Here is a 20,184-nt window from a genome sequence, read left to right as displayed (position 1 = left end):
TAATGGTTTTACTTTTAGTTTTCATGTCTTATATTGGACAATGTCTGCATACTTTTCTTTTTGTGTACAAGGTAACTCTTTTAACAGATCATAATTTGGCAGCGTCAAACATGTTATTATTTATCTACGTTTGGACTTTTTGCACTTTTCAGAATCTACACACGGGACAATTGAATTTATTGCAGCAACATTTAAAAAGAATTCACTGAATCTTAAATGTCTTCTTTGATTATACTCTAAATCACAAAATACGAAGATGCGTTTCTCATAGAAAAATCAGTAAACGAAATAATCAGAAATATATATGAAACGTTTAAGCTCCTCTAATAATAAAGTAATTATCTTATGTAAATGGTATTAATAATAGTAGTAATGGTAGGTGTTTATAAGTAAAAATATTGTCTTTTTTAACGCAAAAAAAAAGAGAGAGAAAATGACTCAATTGCTATTATAAATACACATCCTTTGGAAGAAATGAATCCGAAGGAACGCCTAGGCAACAATGGCACACTTTTCCATGGAATTCCGTTCATGGGCCATGAAATGGTTAAGAAGCAGAGAAAACCAGCACGAAGGGTGCAGTAATTAGCAGACACTTCCCGTAGGGTAAGAAAGCCTCTCCACAGCAAGGGAATGAGTCTTCCTTGGGAATGGGCGTCTCTAAGAAAAACCAAACTCCCGATGTCTTGTAACCTGTTGAAGCAACCCCCTCGAGAGATAAAGTGCTTTCTTGGCGGAACGAAGAAGGGTGGCGAAGTTTAGCAGGAGTTGGGGCCGAGAATCTTGAGATACTCGGGATAAAATCTACGCGGAGAGACATAGATGGAGCAGGAAGGAGCGAGGGAAAGCGAATCCCCAAAGTGAGAGAAACGGAAGGAGATACCGGAGCAGCTAAGAGCTCTTTGAAGAAGCGACACCTTTGTTTTCCCAGAGGGCGCTCGAACGCGCGACGAAGGGTTAGTAGACTCGAGGAAAATTGGCGTTACGAGGAAATTATGTGGAAACGAAGATAAAACCCCTTCGCCCACGATGGCGCTCGTGCTTGCACAGCCTTCTCGTGCGTGTGGCCTGTCGGAAGCTCGTTTCGCTTCTGGCTCGGTCTTGCCCTTTACGGTCGAGGAAAGTAAATGAAATAATTATACCGGCTTCAAACGAAGACTCTATTCCCTCCTCTACGAAACCCAAGCAGAGTACAATAGAATTACTTCTATGCAAGTATGAAAGGACACTTTTAAAAATTGTTAAAATAAAATAGAAAAGTATTCGTATTAATTTATAGAAGTGCATTCTGATGTAATTTTGTTCTCTATGTTTTGTTCCCTTTTATGTATTTAATAGATGTGAAATATATGCATGTTATTTGTGTAATATATATACCACTATACCTCTAAAATTAATTCTTCCAATTTCTTCCTGAAAAATCTTGCCCCCCCCCACACACACATTATCCCTGCACCCTGCCATCCCTATCTCATTACCCTTCAAAGAATCGAAGATCCTACTTCCATTCCACCACGAAATCGTCAACTCGGGCGGAAGGAAACACCACCCACGCGCCCTATCGTTCCATCTACCACCGCAAAAAGAACATCACCTGGTACTTCCGGATCCTATCGCTCTTCCAGCAACAGACACTAGCCCCCCTCTGGCGCACGCGAATCCTAGATTCTCAGCGACGCGTGACTTTTAACCGGCTGCTGTTCTTTTTGTGCCACGGATCCTCTTCCTTCGAGCCACGGCCATTGTGTCCCCCCGACCCGGGATAAATATTTAACGAGCCCCCTGTCGTACTGTTACGTCAATATACCCGACGCGTTCTTCCGGCCAGGACGGACCGGGCTCACTCGATCACGTCCGTGCCCCGTGCCCGAGAAAAGGACACCGCCACGTCGAAAAGAAGCACGGAACCTTTCGAATATATTCAAAATATGCAGAACACCGGCGAACCATTCGGGCGCACACCGACAAAAGACGCGCCCGCCGCGGAGATAAAGGCCGAGCAGGCCCCCCGTGCGTCCCCGACCACGGTTCAGATTGCGCCCGAGCCGCGGGGGCGGAGGGGGCACGAAATAAGCAGAAGAGACTGGAGATCGTCGCTTCTGTTTGCCCACAAAACGCCGTAAACACGAGACGGCCTGGGCATTATGCAGTCGTCGCGGACGGACAACCACCTACAAGCAGATGATGAACCTTCTTCGGGGGGTTTTTCGGATTAGCGACAGGCGGACGTTGCGTCGCTGCCTCGAGACGGCCGTGGAGGGGGCGGATGAGACAGAAAACGACGACGTGGCGTCCCGCGCCGTGGTAATTCGAGATGATGCTGTTCTTTCTCAGCTGCCATTCGGCAGATGTCGAAATTGCTCCAACCCGGAGACAATAACGCGAGGATAATGGATTTAATTCGAGAACCGGGTTTGTCCTGGCCTCCTTTTGCGGGATTCTGCGGCCGATTTCACGATCGGAGGTTTGGAAGCGTCGTCGAGCGAGATGATACCCCGATCGATTGGGGATCCTTTCGACGGGGTACTGTTTGGGTCGAGGGATGAATCCTCTCTGAATTTCGATTCGAGGCTTGAACGGTCTTGGGACGTTGCTGGGTCAAGCCTCGGTGCTCGATGAGTAGACTTTTCAATCACGCCTCGTGTATTGCCATGCCTGGCGACTGGTGAGTAATTGAACACTGTTGAATCATAGATCTAATCGCTTTTAGAAATTAGGTTTATCTAAACCAGTCTAGTTAGGTTTGTCTAAAACAGTCATATCCTTAGCGAGTGTCCTTTAAATAATATCTGCGACAGTTTTCTTTCGTCATTCTAATGTTCCAGCAATAACGTCCCTTAAATACTAGAACCTCGAAGCACCCCTTCTAAACATTCTACCACCCAACGCATCAGCCGCAGGAATAATTATCTAGTTCCGTTTCAGCGACACCGAATTTTCAATTTGCACGACGTTTTTCACAATCAAGGGGGGGGGGGTGGTAGGGGGGCGCACAAACAAGCCCGAACGAGATTACTGGAGTGTATATGTTTTATATGAAAAGAAGCTCGACGGGGGATGGTTGGTGGCTCCGGGTTCCGCGGAACGCACAATCGCAGGATAAACCGAAGATATAATGGCACGTATGACGCGGTAAAACTTCTGTGCCACTTCAGTTAACTTCTGAGGGAAGTCGGAACAAACAATCGCGGAATTAAAGTCACGGCGATCCCGCGGTTGCTTCATCGTCGCTGCGAGCAGAAGCTGTCAGGAGATAGAGTCAAAGGATCTCGTCTGGTTGCGCGAATGTTTGCGTATACGCGTATCGGAGTCCGCGGGCGCACCCTCGGCCGTGTTGTCGTCGGTTGTTTCTCCCTATTTACCATCCAGCGGCGAGTTAAGGGAAAAGAGGCGGAGGAAGAAGCGGCACCGTAGGACCGCCGTCGAGGGACGAAGACGAAGGGCAGCGGAAACGAGCGAAAGAACCATCCGGGCGCGAGGGAGACGCGGCTAGGCACCCCACTTCTCGCTACCTTCGCCTCTTTTCTCGAGCGCTCGTTTTTTCCCCTTTGTCCCGAAGCACGGAAATTAAGAGACTTCTCCCGGTTAGTCCAACCCCTTCGAAGGATCCGTGTGTATGCAAAGCACCCACACGAGACCGCGAATCTCTGCCACCCACACACGACTATCGAGGCTCTATCCACGGTGCACACGCGTGTGCGGACGCCGTAACGGGGACGCGAGTCATTGTCCGCGGACACCTGTGGACTTACGTGCTATGTACGATGTAGCCACTTACTTCAGAGACCAGGGAAAAAAAAAGCTCTCTTGCGCTTTTCTCCGCTTTTCACACCGGGCGAACTAAGCACCCCTAGCCCTATGTCTACAAGACTCGTCCCCTGTCCCTGTTGGGCCTACCTAGGGCTCTATCGTTTCGTCTTTCTCCCATCTGGCACGCTCGGTGGTTCTTAGCTCTCTAGCCTCGTGGCTCGTTTCCCATTCCCGTCCGCCGTTAGGGCGAGAAAGTCGTTCAGAGCGTTAAATCGCCTCCGCTTCGCGCGCTGCTTTGTAAACCGCCTCCGCCGCCTCTCGAGGATAAGATAATGGCAAAGTGCAACACGGCGCTACCTTACGTCGCGCGAGACACCGCACCGTGTTGCCGCGGCTACCGCGGCGCTGTTCTCCGCGTCGGAGTGGTTCCTTTAATTAAAAAAGTTATTATCTTGGAAGAAAGCGGAACGCCGTCGTTCTGTTTATCTGCACGCCTCCCGGTGTTTGTCGACGCTGTCGGCCGACCACGGACCGGGGAATGCCTTTTGCCAGGCCATGAAAGATGAGGATGAACCTTGTCTTTCACGAACAATTACGATATTATATTAAGTAAGAGCGATTAAGTTGCGAGACCCCTTTCAACGGGACAATAGGGGAAGGTTGCCTTATTCGAAACGACATCTTAATTGGACCAAGCTAGTAGATTGTTGAAATTGGTACGTCACTTATTAAGGGTACTTGCAGAGATGCTGTCGGGACGTTAGGTCGACTTTAATGATTCAAAAGTTGATTGGGTGGATGGTGGAATTTCTTTTGAGGAGTTTGATTTGATATTAATGTTCAGAACTGGGCCTGTGATCCTTATTTTTGTTTAATTTCATATGATGAACGAATAGAGTATGAATGGTACAGTAAACAAATTTATAACATTACGTATGTACATATGTATTTTCTACTGTATACTGTTCTACGTTTATACATATATAGAACTTACAGTGCAGAACAGCATCCAGTCTATTATGCTATTTTATCAAAATTCTACAAATTCTTTTACCAATGTTTAAAATACTACTCGTAGCACACGAGTGTCATTGGCCATCGTACATGATCCGTGGACGAAACATCTGCAGTCCAGTCGCGAGCGATACATTAGAAATACGATTGAATCGAACCTTCCCTCCGGGCGAACTCTCAGCAAGATTCAATAATTCATTTCGCCCAGAAGAAGACCAGAATATCCATCGCCGACAGTGGTCATTTTCGACACCGCGCCATAAGGACAATGAACTACGCCGATTTCATGATTAAACAGTCAGCAAAAAGAAAATCGATAACACCAGGGAGAGCCGATCGGACGAACGCGAAAACGAGATACCTCACTCGACGATGCGATCAGAGAAAAAAATAAAAAAAAAAAAGGAAAAAAACACAATTGTCTGCGGCCAGCGCACACCTGCTCGCATCATCAAACGGGGTTGCGTTTGATGAAATGCGAAATAAAAAAACACCCATTGCTTAATTATCCGTAATATCCTCCGCAACGAGTATAGTGGATCGTCGAGTTCGCACGGTTTGAGAGAACGGTGAGTAGTGGAAAAAAAAATTCGCATGAACACTTGTACACGTGTATAGATAAGCATACACATGTACGTATAGAGGCCCGCGTGTACAATACACGCACGTACCGTGTGTTCCATACGTGGGTGTACTCAGAAATGACGAGAGAGAAAGAGTGATATAGAAGGGGGACATCGAGAGGAGGGAGGACGCGAGGTGTGCAGCCGATCTGGTTGGCCGGGGTAAAAACAAAAATCGAAGCCGAACCCGCAGATACGCGGTTTTTGCGAAATTACGGGTCCCGCCTCATGCCTTCGCGCGCTCCCGTAAATCAATCGCCGCTTCGACGTTCGTATATATTTTCCGTTAATTATTTTTATTCACGGACCCGCGCGTAGGAACGCCCAGCTCGTCCATGGAGCCGCGAATCTCGTCCTCTGGCACGCGCACCCACGCAGGTACACGCACGTCGACGCACACTGGGCCGTCTTGCGAATCTAGATTTGTTTTATCGACATATATACGAAAAACTCTCGTTAAGTTGTCGTTTTTTCTTATTATGGTAAATTAAGAGATTGGTACGTGTTTTTGGAATGCTTGTTTACAAAGGGTTTGGCATCAGAGGATCGAGGACTTTGTTTCTCAATACGTTCGCGACCACTGACGTGAATTCGCGTCACTTCGTATTGTATTCCTGGTTGTGACAAAATTATGAAAATCTATTTTATACGCTACATATTTACAACATTGATATTTCAAAACATGTTTCGTGACTTTTAATTTTGAAGAATGTTATAAATCTTTAAAAAGTAAGCATCAGGTTTCAAAGAAACGTGCTCTGCTTTTTATTTCAGAATGCATAGATTAATAATTTTTCATGGAAATTAATAGAAATATTGTTCGAGGTATGTACTCTCAACGAACATATGTACACTGGACAAATGATTCTTCCCTTCTAAACAAGCAATGTCGACATTAAGTAGAGTGTATCTCTCTAACTAACATTCTAATAACGTTACATGCCGAACTATTACATTCAACGATATCGTTCATTATTGAACCCTCTTGGACAAAAAGCCTATCCTTTCCTCGGTACCTCCAATAAATCCGTCTACGCAAGACACCAAAGCCCACGTCAAGGAATTCAATCCATCGAAAACGGTGGTATTATTAATTTAGCGAGGCTAGATTGGCGAAGTAGCGTGGTACGCGACACGAGCACGCATCGAATTTTCCATCGAACGTGCGCGCGCGTACACGCACGTACGACTAGTCCAGAAAATTCTGGAAAATATGGACGCGTGGGCGTACCACGCGCATAATGCCATCTTTTTCTCGCTACCTGCCAACCACCGTTCAATTTTATTCTTTTTTTCTTTTTCGTATTTTCCTTCGCGTACACTCGTCGCTGTCAACCGTGCGTGTTCACGCGTCCGTTTTCCGATAGAGGAAGAGGGAACGAGAGGGCGGAGAGTGGGGCTGGTTCGTCAAATTTGCACATTTATTCGTTTACCGGCATACAATCGAGCTTAAAACTCGGCTGAGTTCGTATGAATGTGTGGACACTGGCGGCGTACGCGCGCAGGAACTTCATCCCTTATTCATAACCCTTCGAAGGGCTTGATGGAGCTCCGAGGCTCGTGCTGCACCCGCGTCGGCGATCTTTTTATTTTTCAGTCTGTTCTCTCTCTCTCTCTCTCTCTCTCTCTCTCTCTCTCTCTCTCTCTCTTTCTTTCTCTCTCTGTCTCTAAGCTCCTTGTTTTCACGCACGAAGCGGGGAGGGCCTCGAGCTTTCCCTGAAACGCTTCATTTGTCGCGCTGGCATTTTGTAATTCTTGACAATCTTCCCGCGTCTTTCGTGCCCCGGTGCAAGTATAATTCGCGTCCGAATGCCTGACCGAGGGACTCGTGACCGATGGGCGGACGAATAATTTGCATCTACACGGGTACCGCGTTGTCCAAGGGGCGGACGTCGGGGCTGGATTAGACTTTTTGTGTTGAATTATTGTATCGAATGACAGGGTCGATTGCTTTGGGGGATGTTTTCAATATATCTCGTACTTGGTTGAACTGGAAAAATGTAGTAATTGCTGTAGGCCACCTGAGCTTCATTTTACAAACTTAAGGAACGTTTTGTTATAAAAGACATAGGAAATATTTATTTGACAAAAATGTTTACATATAACATGTCACAGAAACTAAAAGTCCCATATATCATAGAAAACGATAGTCGAAAGTAATGATAGAAGTTGAGAAATAATTTGTATATATCTGAACGCAACTTGAGAAGATTCGTAGCAGCGTTTAGGTGAAGATACAAGATTTATCGAGACGCGGCATGTGTAAATAAAGGCCAGGACGTACCGATTGCCTTAATTCGAGAAGGGAGTCGAGGAGCAAGAAGGGTTCCTACTAATTAACGATTCAATCGCACACTCGGTCGCCCCGATAGTTTAATTGATTCCGAAATAGTTGCCGCGTACAGCTCGAAAATGAACCCCAAAGCCACCCTTGTCAGGCATCCTGTGGTCAGGAGATTCGACAAGAAATAAATTACCAACTTGTACGCTCCCAAGAATGTCCACCATTCTTCCCGAACGTCGAATCACTCGTGAAACAATCTCGACACGGATCGAACGATAGTACTCCAACGTTTCGTATAATTTCGTATCAATATTCGAACAAATTTATAAACTGAAGAGATATCGAAATTTAAGCGATCAAAACGTGTTTAACAAATTATTCTACTTTTTGTTCTTCAGGCTTTATTCAAAATAATTAACTCGAAGCATAATTGGAACAACATCCAGACGTCTCGTTCATTGCTTATCGTAACAATGCACGAAGAGGAGCGATGAACGATGTTCTATTCGAGCTGGCGTACGGGAAAGAAGACGGGGACTCCATTTCTCTACGGACTATCGTGATGTTAGCCGGAACATTTCGGAAATCTAACGAGCACTCGAACGCTAGCCACGGTAACAAGGCACGGGTCTGAAGGAGCAAAGTTGGTCATAACACACGTGTATCATTACATGCTCGCGGAGTTTCTCGAGTTTCGACTTTTTCCTGTATGCACGAGAGCACACCTTGCCGCCGATTCCTCCGACTTTCCCTCATACGTGGGTCTCGGGAAGCGCGAAGCAATCGCGAGTCATAGAAGCCTTTTCTCGTTTTCTGTGTACCCCCGGAGTCCACTTCGTGTACCTGGCGGAGAAGTATCGTGGCCATGGCAGAGTTATCGTGTAGCTACACGATACTTGGCCGTACTCGCTTGAAAGCGTATTTCCCCTGGCAGGAGAGGTAGACGCGGTTTAGGTTTTACAGCTTTTCAAAGCGAGTTTCTCGAAGCTTGCGCATTTTGCGAGCAAGCCCTTTTCCCGACTTTCTTCGTTCCTCTCGCTTTCAACCCCGCACGGTCTCCGTTCTACGCGCTCGCTCGATAAGATCGTTTCTCTCTTTCACCGATTTCCTTCCCTCCGTCGCCTTCAGACTTTGTGTCCACGATCCACGCTCGATCGCATCGGCCATCGTCGTTTAATAAAGCCGCAATAAAGGCGCTGCCCGAGAGGAGTCATCCGATCCGCGGAGCGTAATTGCGAATAATCCAAGTGTACACAACGCGTGTGTTTGCTGGTATCTAAAGAATGCGCGTGTGTGGGTGGAAGGAACGTATGCGTTGTGTCGTTGAGCGGAGCCTTTGTCGGTCGCTCGGTGATATTAGTTTTCAAAGTTTCCCGCATACTGTTTCGTCAAGCGAACCGTACCCGGCAGTTTTAAATATTACCAAAGTTGTGTAATACTTGATTCAAACGGAAAAAAAAAATTGATTTTCGCTGCCTATGTAGAGCCTGTGGCAAATACTGTTTGGTGCATCGCGAAATTAACGACGGAATTTCGGGTAAAGATTTGTGTATGAGATCGATTTAAAGGGATCTGTATACTTTAGAAGGGTAAACAGAGGCTCTTTGTGAACTTTTTTCTGAGATAAAGGCTGACAGCAGCTTTTCTAAACTTTGCATATTTGTTTATGGGCGCTTAAAGAAGACATGTGTCTTTCTTTTTGTGAAAATAGAATATTATTTATGTGGGATTTTCTACTCGATACGAGTGTGACCATGGTCAGGATTGCAAACAGATACAAGTTTTGGAAGAGAGAAGTCCTCTTTATTTTTACGTTTCATCGAGGCAAGCACTTAGAGTCCCCGTAAAACTCTAATCACGAGTAATTGCGACCGGTGTTCTTAGGTCCTATGTATTGGGTCGTCCGGAAAGTCCATGTCGATTTTTGGTAGGTGGTACACAGGTCTGAATATATCGAAGTGGTTGAAAAGAAATAACATGCATACATCCCTTAAAAGGTGGAAAGGTCGTGAAACAAAATGGCACTTATGTAATTCAATAAACATATGTATATATATTATATGCCCTCGAATTTTTCTTAGAAATTGCCACGAACTTTCTGGACAACCTAATATATTACTGGCGAAGTGTACGCCAACAACACCAGGCTACGAGCCCCAAAATCCCTGATACAATTCCGATTTCTTTCACCTTAACGTCCACACAGCCTCAGCCGACTGCGTCGACGATCTCACTCGTCGATGACAAACCGCACCATCGACATCGAACCTAGAAATAGTTGGCGGCGAGGCAACGAGGATCGAATCACCAGTTTTGGCGAACCACCGGATCACGCCCTCGGTTTCCCTCGCAATATCTCCCCAAAGCAGTCCGTTGCCTACGGTTCCCGAATTCAGAGAAAATCCACGGTTCGCAACACACGGTGTCAAATCTTGGATCGTTGGAGCGCGGAGAGCAGCGCAAGGGAAGTTTCGCGAAACGCAGCGCGCAGCCCATCGGAAAGCATCGGGCGACCAACGGAACCGAGACGGTCTGCAATAATTATCGGCGGCAGAGGGGGAGGGTGGGGTGGGGTGGGGGGGTAGGGAAGAAGAAAAAAAAGGAACGAAGGCGAAGGGAGGACGAAAGGGCAATGAGAAAGGGACAGGGAGGCTTGGTGCGCGCGGACAGAGAAGGAGAAAGAGAGGAATGCAGAAAGAGTGAGGCTGTGCGAGGGATGATGAAAAGTTTGACCGGACGCAGCGAGCACAATGCACCGTGGCCCCCCTCCCCCGCCCGCTGCCAACCCCCTCGACCCGTCCACCCCATAATCCCACCCGCATTGTACGACCAATCAATATTGTTTTATACCGCGAGTCATGAGACGAGTCGGCCCCGATGGCTCGACCGTTCGATGCTCTACGGCTCTTTCTCGTGCAACTGCTACCGATGCAATTGCTCCCTCTCTCCCTCTCTCCCACTCGGTCCGAAACCTACCCCGGAAATTTCTTCCCATTCGCCCTCTGGACCTTCTTTCCTTGACCGAGCGCGCCTCCGGCTGCCTCGAACTTTAGAATTTCAAGACTTCTCCACGGTAGACGGTCGGTAGCGTCGTTTTTGTTCGGGATCGCTCGATGGATGCCCCCTCGATCGAGAGGATTGGCTACCCTGAACCGGTAGCTCCTTTTCCACCATTATTCCCCCCGTTCCGCGTCTTCGTTTTCGATTCCTATTGGAGTCGCTTATCTTTCGCATTATCGGGACCATCCTCACCCTTCGGTCGCTCTCTTCGGTCAGCGATGAAATTACCGACTCCGTTGTTGCATCGGCGAGCGTTGCAAGAGCCCGGGATGCTGATAAGAGGGCTATACCGGGTGGAAGAAGGTATTGGAACGGTATTGGTTTTCTAGAATGCTTGAAAGCTGGGGAATTAATTCGTCTTTAAAATTCAATATCCTAGAAATGTTTATTTTATCGAATGGGGAGGTTTAAAGAATGTTGATTGGGTTGGTTTCTTGAATGCCCGAGGAGAGGGTTGTTTCGAGATTATGGTTTGGCTCGCATCGGACTACTCGACTGCCTGTTTTATGTGTTCCTAATATACTTTAATGTAGAAAATATAGATATTTTGTAGAATATGTTTTCGAAATGAATACAGCGGTGATATTAATATTTTCTTCTTCGCTTCAGTGATGATTCAATAATAATAAAATGTTAACGCACGTTACAAACTCAAAACCAAGGAAACTTCGCACCAAACTGAAACTAGACAAATTTCTAATAATATCACCCTTTTCTCATACACAACTATAAACATTTCAACGACTCCCCAACGATCTCCTGCAGCCCCCTTGGCACTAAAACTCGCATTTCCGTCCCGATAATATTAAAAAACGCTTGGCCTCCATAATCGATAGTCTCGTAATAAACAGCCGGAGATTCGGAGCGCGTCGCTTCGGCTCGAGGGATGGAATATATCTTTCGGCGATCGGACAGGTTTTCGATCGAGCGGCCTGTCGTTCACGGCGGCGGGGAATCTATTCAGAGATCGGCTCGGTGGCGAAGCCACGTTTTCCGCGAGCAGCAGAAGCAAAAGAAAACGCGACAGCCGCCCGCGGACTGGCCCGATAAACGCGACGACGTTGACATTGGGTTTTCTCCGTGGACGCGTCTCAACGCGAAGCCGGTTTGTCTTTGTACGACGATGATGAGAGGACGCGCAAGAACGGCGCACAATGTGCATCCGGTTGGCTCGCTCGACGAGGAGGATACGTTTCGCTCGCTCGATGACGCTGATTCAGGATTACCCTCCCTCTTTAATTATCTTGCTTCTTCTCCTTCCCCCGTCGGCCGTTACCAGCGTCGACGTCGCCGGGCGTCGTCGTCGTCTTTTGTCGTTTCGCTCGCGGGAAAGGACAGAAAGTCCGGTATACGCCGCGCGATAATGAATTATCTTCGACAGCACGCTTCTTGGGCAGGAACCGGAAGTATCGCCGGACGATAGCGGCGATATCTCGCAAGAACCGTCGCGTTCTCCGCGGCGATATTTTTCTCGGGATTTTTCATCGACATCTGCGTACACCGTATACCCTAAGCATGTGAGCATTTAACCTTTTGTACATTTTCCCCTTGGTGTCTCCTCTTTAGAGGATATTACAGAAGATTTGTAAGTATCCTAGGTTTCTTTTCGACTTTAAAACTAAAATTGTATCAAAGTAACGAAACAGTATATGTTCGAGAACCTATTTCAGGGTAACAAAAACAGAAAGTTGTCAATTTTTGGAATTCTAAATTCTACGTCAACTTTGGTCGGATCAACATCATCAGGGGGAGGAATATGCGACTGGTAGATGACGGATTTCACAATAGACGGACAAAGAGTCATCTTCACGTGTCCGACTCTGACTACTCGTAAGCCTGCGACCGCATAGCACACGCGTCACGTAATGTCGGTTACGCGAGTAAGTGACCGTATATGTGTGAACGTACTTCTCCCTCGTACCAACGCGATCCTCCGCTCCCTTCCTCCTAAACACACCCTCGGTATCTACGTAAATAGGTTCTCCATCCACGGACGTAATCCTCGTACGACATTCATTATATCGTGATCTAAGCACTCCAGTTTACAATTTACTGCGCGGGTTACGTAAGCGAAAACCGTGACACGGTTCGGCCACTCTGTTCTGTCTTTCGTGCACGTTTTCTGGGTTTTATTCAAATTCTTTCACGTACAATGAATTATACGTTACAACCCTTTAACTTTTCATTTGGACCTTTGCGTTCTTTACATTCACAGTCAATTGTAATTGTTGTACGTATTGAATCTTCTGTCTGGTAGCTAGTTCATTTGCTACTAGCTACAATTTCGTCTTCTGCTCAATTTAATTGTAGTTAATTTGTCCATTGCGTGGAATGTAGCCAATTAATAATCATTCGAATTCTCCCATCCGGCGCGTTTGGAAAGTCGCTATCAATCGAAGAGAGGAGAGGGGTGGAGGCGATGAGGATGACTCCGGGGCCCCATTCGACTCTATGAGGGCCCAGGCAGCGAAGATCCGGCCCCGTTCGCCGTAATGGGCGTATAGTCACGAGGAAACCAGCGTTTGCTCCGGAAGAACGCGTCGATCGTCCATTGTCGTTCGCCATTCTCGACGGCCATTCAGCGTGCATTGGCTCGCCTTCGTTCCCAGCTATTCGACGCACTTGCACGCCTTCGCAGAGTTCTGTTCCCGTTTCTCGACCGATCGTGACGCAACCGCCCCACCTAGCACGGTGTTCGCCGCGTTCTCCGGAGCCACGGGTCCCTTTCCGCTTCCGTTACGTCGCCTCTTCGCGCTCGATGGTGCTAATATCGCGGGAAGTCGCCAAGGCTCGCTACGTGTTACGCGATAAAAGATCTAGCGAGTTTTCATGATTGTGAGAAACGTCCATTCAATGTCCGAAGAGTTATTTTTCTTACTTTTGTTGAAAATTAATCTTAGTTTGGAATAATTTACATGCTGATTATGTTAGAGTATTTTAAAAGAATAATTATGATTCTTGCAACATTATCTTAAGTTAAACAGGGACGCTTATAGACTTTCGAATGTTATGTCACTTTCTGTTTCATTTAAATTCCTTCGTAGAAGTTATCAAATTGCGTTACTGTTAAGACAAAAGTCGCCACGAGTCGTTATAAAGGAAGCTTACTTGACAATTACAAATTGAACCATAAGAATTTCTCCATCGGTATTGACTGCATTTAGAAACATCACAAAATAAAGGAATTACTCGATCGAATTTGTTTTTAGTAATTAGTAAGGAGCATTTGTTTATTTCTGAGCAATTTATCCCTTTCGATTTTGCTTTCGTCTGGATTAGAACAGTAACCCATCGCTATGAAAAGCATTCCGCGACAGTTACCGAATGGCGCAGAAATTTCAGAAAACTATTAACCCTGTCGGCTCGTTGAACGGTACAAAACAGGGGATGCGTCACAGGTATTCACTCGTCCCCACTGCTTTACGATACATTTCGCGTCGAGGAACAATAGAGGTGTAAATCGATGTATTTCGATATCAGAAATTGCGATCGGAGCAAGGTCGTTCCGCATTCGATGAACCTTTATACTCGTATTCGGGGTCACTGTCATACTCCACGCCCGACATTGACAATAGTCCATTGATATTTCGGTGTCGACCTGTTCGAAACGTTCTGCACTCATACTAATCGTCCATTTCGCTTCCTGACAAGGCTACGATCGTTCTCTGTGTGAAATGTATTATTGAGATTTACTACCTTCTCGTCGAAAACGTATATTTTTGCTATGATAAATAATTGTACAAGTACTTGTATTTTTCAGTTAAACAATTCTTATTAAAAGGTTTTCTGTCGTTAGCAGTAGAAACATAAAGAATGAAACCACGGAAGCTGAGAAACTTAAACGTTTGGGGAAACTCTATGTTCTTGATCACTTTCTATTTTGTTTTCATTAAAAGTAACTGCAAATAGAAAATTTTATTAGACGTTACATTTTCTAATAAAAATAAATAAATAGAATTATAACATCTACTAAACAGAATACAAATTTTTGAAACATAAACATTTAATCACTCATTCTAATTCTATTTTTGCCCCGGGATATTTGACAAAAATTTTCCTTTATCTATTGACTCCGAGGGAAAACGATGCATGATAAACACCGCCTTAACCCCCAAAGGGATGATGTAACATTTTCCTGAAGGGCTGTTCGTGGTGGTTTATAGTTGAGCTCGACGTAATAAAATTTGTAACCGTTTCTCCGTGGTTGGTGTGCATAATCGACGCGAATTGCGCGCGCTGTGTTAACGATGCTCGGCGACGTGCAAAATCACGGGGTGATAATTTGAAATTAACCGAATTAGCGTGTTATGGTTTTGAAATTGCGTAACACCGGACCGGTGCAAGCGTGCGCGCGTAAACTCTATGAAAGAAAGTGTTTGTGATCGCGCATCGTATTGTCATCGTTGAAAACTCGCGCGGCCACTTCATTGCTGCCGGCGTTATAAATTTAATTATTTCATTAACCTCGTTCAGCTTCCATTTTAATTTGCACAGCCGCCGCAACGTTCGACTTTTTCAGCTGCACGTCAACTCGTATTACACGCAGGCAAACAACACTGATCGACAGTGTGTACCGCTGTCGTTACTAGAGGTTACATTTTCGACATGTACGTAATCCGATAGCACAAAAGCGTTGTTTTTTTGAACTTTAAATTAGGGAATTTTGTTCGAATTGGGATATATTGCAATCAAGACGAAAACAGGGGGTGTTTAAGTTATCGCTTTGTCGTTTTCAAAATTAATTAGTAGCAGTCTATTCTCGCGAACAATGCTTTACGATGATTATTTTACCTAGCTATTCTCAAAGTACGAATGGTCCACCGATTCCAACAGTTTCGTCCGAAGTAAGAAGCTCTTAGAAATCACCCTCGATCCGGTAACAGAGAATGTTATCGAGTTTGTCCGTCGATCTGCGAATCTCCGATGTAGAACTCTTAACGAGAGTTTGAGAAATGTTACATACGCCGAGGTCAATCGAGGGTGAACCGTTTCATCTTAAGCAGATGTCGATGTGGGACACGAAGTTGTTACGCTAATCCTTGGACTCTAGAAACTTCTCGTGACTGATCGCAGCTTTCTCGAGAACTGCCACCATGAGACGAGCCAAGTCCCATTGCGTGGCTCGTTAATTCTCGATAAAGTTATATGTCCGATAAATTGATAATTCAACATTTCATCTTCGGTACGGTCACATCATAAATCATATTCATTCTTACACATTGTTTTAACTCATAATCTGACTCGCGTGCACTTGTACATTGTCAATAAGTGTAAGTATTAAAAGTGACGTATTGATTTCATTTCATAAGGAGAATATTTTCTATACCAGAAATTCCAAGTCTCCTTCCTACAATAACTCCAGACTTGTTCAATACTATGAATAATTAGACCTTCACTTTCTCTATCTCACCCAACGTTAATCGTCTTTAAAAATCTGCTTCAGCGAAAATAAACGTGAAAAATGCATCGACCGTTACATTCATTTCTGTTACACCCACGTATAAGTCCCTCTTTATTACCTAATGCCAGTTATTCCTGTATCAAAAATAGCATACAATAGTATAATACGCTACTTACAGACTCAGTGGCCTGATACGAAGATTGTAGTTGAACAACGAAAGTACCCATTTACGAAGACTCAAAAGCTCCTCCGCTATCTGTCTCATGTAAATCCCAAGCATGGGTCTCTGACTAACCAACCAGGCTGACCTATCCCACGACAAAACCTTCTTCGGTGCACACATCGCTTCGTCAAGGGACTCCCGAGCGCATAATCGTCGAAAAAGAAACGCGGTGGCACTTAATATATTCCAGTGTCTCGCGGTGAAGTAGGCAAACGAGCGCCGACGTTGCGCGAGCACAGACGCCTTCGACGCGCTGGCACGCAAACGAGAAACCGCGCGATAATTGAAGGCACAAAGATCCCTCTACCGACACCTTGCAGCGTCCTTTAATCAGACACGCTCAAAAGAATCCCCGGTCCTCCAACGAGAGGCGCGTTCAAATTCACAAAACCGATTCGTATTCCTGGACGGGGAGGGGTCGAACGACCACCACCCCCCTATGTTCCTTGGCAACACCAGGTTTCTCAGCCGAGGCGCGAAACCCGGGGCTCCCTTTGATGTCGAACAATCGGCGAAGCCGTCGATGATCGAGCCTCGGAAGGCGTGGAATTCGGCGCCTGACGAGTGACCACTCGTGGAGTCGCGACAAGTGCCTCGGCCCGAGAGCAAAGGGAAAACACTCTTTCCGCGTCGTTTGGTCGTTTCAGCAGGTGATCGCCCCCCCTTCTCCCGACGAGGGGGGCAACACCGGTGGCGCCCGAGGTTTGCGGGAAAAACCGAGCCACCGCTGGAAGACAGAGGGATCGCGGGCGAGGTAGGCCGGGGAGAAGAGAAAAGGGAGAACACGGGGTGGAAAACAATTAAGGGAAGGCGAGGAGAGGGCCGCCTTGTATGATAATGCGCTGTAACCTCCAGCAGAGGAAAACGATACGCTGAAGGAGGAGGTGGAGACGACGACGGAGGTGGAGGAGCAGGTTGTTCGAGGATGAGGCCGGATGAAGCGCGGGAACGGGCGGGGGTGGCAGCCGCGAGAACGGGGTTGGCGGAGGTCGTGGTTCTTACTTTGCATTCCTTTGTGTGTCCTCCTGAGCCCTCAATCCACCCCTCCTACAGGGGCCCTGCTAGTCCTCCTTCCTCTTCGAGCTTGAACTAACGCCCGAGGTTTTAATGCACTTGTCTACTCCACATACCGTTCATAAAGACATATATGCCGTCTGTTGAACGAGTGGGCAGGAGAACTGATTCTTGGAAAGAGAAGCGAGACAGAGGGACGGCCACAAGGGCGCAAGATGGGACGTCGAGCGGCGGCGAGGATGGCGGTGGTGGATGGAAAGCGGAGAAAAGGGGAGACGCGGACCGCGCGCCGCGGCTCGCGAAGAAGAGAGAGACGGTGCCCGGCGAAAGAGGAGCCGCGGAACAGAGAACGGGGAGGGCGTAACGATATGAAATGCATTTTAAATTCTAAGCATTCGCTCGCGTCATGGAAAGACCTCGGGCTCTTTGCTCGCATAATCCTGCCGGTGATGTACAAAAGTCGAAAAAGAACGGCGGAGAGCACCGGGGAAGAATTAAAGTGCACTGGTCGAATCAGACCTTTGCCGGATGCTGCCTCGCGGCCTAGGGGCAAGGAACTTTTGTCCAGCGTCGTCTTCAATGACACGGGACCCGCGGTTTTTCACTGAGGAGCGATCCTTGACAGGTATCAGGCCGGGGACGGGGTTCCTGTTTACCTGGGGGAGCCCATTACGGACGACCATAATAGGCTTGTATTCAGACACCTTTTCCATTATTGCAACGTACATGCGATTTTGTAATTAAAGAAGAATATTCTTTGGCGTTTGTTATGGCGGAACGTGTACACTCTGTTTAAAAGAAATAATGTTTTTCTTGATGTAGCTTCTCGAGGCACGCGGTTTATAGAGAAATGACTACTCAATTTGTAAAAATATTAGCGATGGCTATTGTTATCTCAACATGAAACTAATCTTAAACTTATGGTGAGCGCTTTCAACGGCAAGGCGCCCAAGTTCAAACGGAAACAATTCCCTCTGTTTAAAAGAAATGATGTTTTTCTTTATGTAGCTTCTCGAGGCACGCGGTTTATAGAGAATCGACTAGTCAATTTGTAAAAATATTAGCGATGGCTATTGTTATCTCAACATGAAACTAATCTTAAACTTATGGTGAGCGCTTTCAACGGCAAGGCGCCCAAGTTCGAACGGAAATAATTCCCTACGTCGGCGCTAGATGGCGCCTTCAAATTCCATGTACCGACACTGACGATACTTACGTACATTAAAAATATGTTTGTGATTTCCCTATAGCTGGCACTATTCTTATTTAATCTGTATGAAATATTTTTTAAGATGCTCTTTGAGATCTATCTGAAAGTACAGACTATTTAAGTTGTGAAGATATTAACTGTGATCGTTATAAAAAATACTAGAGTCTTTAATACAGAGAGTTGCAAATTTTGACGTTATTTCTTATGTTCCCTTGCACTATGTATTTATTTTAGACAACTTTACCGAGGAATATGTATAACCTAATTATATCATCTAATTTTTGTATTTTTGACCAACATGATATCACAGAACATCAAATTCGAATGGAGCCTACGCCTTCGTCGTGGAGGCTACGCCTAAGGAAACATGTCTGACCACATGTCCTTATTCTACTTACGTCGGGCGCGCGTCCCCGTCGATACCGCCGAACTACGCATAGTCTCTCTACTTCAGCAATCTTACAAAAAGTAACTATTGCTCAACTACAGAAATTAGTTCTTCCTATTGCAACTTATGCTACTAATCTTGTGACTACAATAAAACTCCGATTATTCGAACGTCCAATACCCAAACGTTCTTCCCTATACTGCAAACCTCAAAGATCCGTCGACTCAGAAATCAAACGCGTATCTCTAAAATTGCCACCTGAATATATGTTTATTAATCTTACTTTGTCTTTGTCAATGATCACAACGTATCCCCAAGGTTCGTACGATATCTACACTCTGCAAACCAAGGGAATAGGATTCGTAACGGGTTTCCTTCGGTGGCTTTCGGATCGAATCCATTGATCAAGCCTCGAAGAAACAAGTAGAAGCTGAACATCCGCAGCAGACGTTGCTTCAAATGTCTGTCTGAACGTTTCGCGAGTGAAACGCGAAAGGAACAGAGGAGACAAAAGTATTGAAACATCCAGGCAGGCTGTACTCGACGAATTCTTTTATACGTGCTAAGTATACTCCGCGTGCGTGTAATGCGATATACATATTTCATGGAATATAAATACTGGCTCCCCCGTTTCTTCCTCGTGCGGCGTAATCGATATGCATTCAAGCCATTCACGTTTTAAAAAGCAACCAACGAATATCGAAGAAAGTCACCGTTTCAAATAATTTCGCTGCTTAATTATAGTTCGGGCTTACCTTTTGTGTCCCGGTATCCGCGCACCAACCAGCTCTCTGCTACGGCGTCATTCGTCAATCTGAAAAACAGGGAGAACAGAGTTTTTAATTCGTCCGCCATCGACGGAACGGGCTTTGACATAATTCACATCCTATTCGTTTTTCATACTCGAATAAGCAAAATCACGAGTATTCGATTAGACTAAGTTTATAGCATAGTTTAATTTCATTGATAATCGTTTGAATCTATTTTTCGGATTCCTTTCTATCGAGAAAGGATCACCATTTTGGTGATCCTTACTTACGATACTTTCGCTTATAACAAAGACGTCACCGTTCCAAAGTCATCATTTGCGCCACGATTTAATCACAAATTAAATAGCTGTTTCGCGCCATCGAACGCTCATTGTAAACTATCTCTTTATTTTCCCTCGTCCGGTTTGAAATCCGTTCAACGTTTTATACAAACAAGGTCAAGAGCAG

The 20,184-nt window shown here is 45.8% G+C and overlaps 1 long non-coding RNA gene across 1 annotated transcript in view; it reads right to left on the bottom strand.

Annotated features, from left to right (window-relative positions):
• Window positions 1–20,184, bottom strand: part of LOC128880358 (uncharacterized) — a 108,592-nt gene that overhangs the window by 66,064 nt on the left and 22,344 nt on the right. Inside the window, exon 2 of the long non-coding RNA XR_008457804.1 lies at window positions 19,723–19,781. This is a non-coding gene — a long non-coding RNA (uncharacterized LOC128880358). The remainder of the gene's footprint in view (window positions 1–19,722; window positions 19,782–20,184) is intronic.

The sequence above is a fragment of the Hylaeus volcanicus genome, chromosome 7, assembly GCF_026283585.1.
Source record: "Hylaeus volcanicus isolate JK05 chromosome 7, UHH_iyHylVolc1.0_haploid, whole genome shotgun sequence".
Classification (NCBI taxonomy): Eukaryota; Metazoa; Arthropoda; class Insecta; order Hymenoptera; family Colletidae; genus Hylaeus; species Hylaeus volcanicus.
Note: the sequence above shows the minus strand (reverse complement) of the source record. Positions and strands in the feature narration are given on the sequence as shown.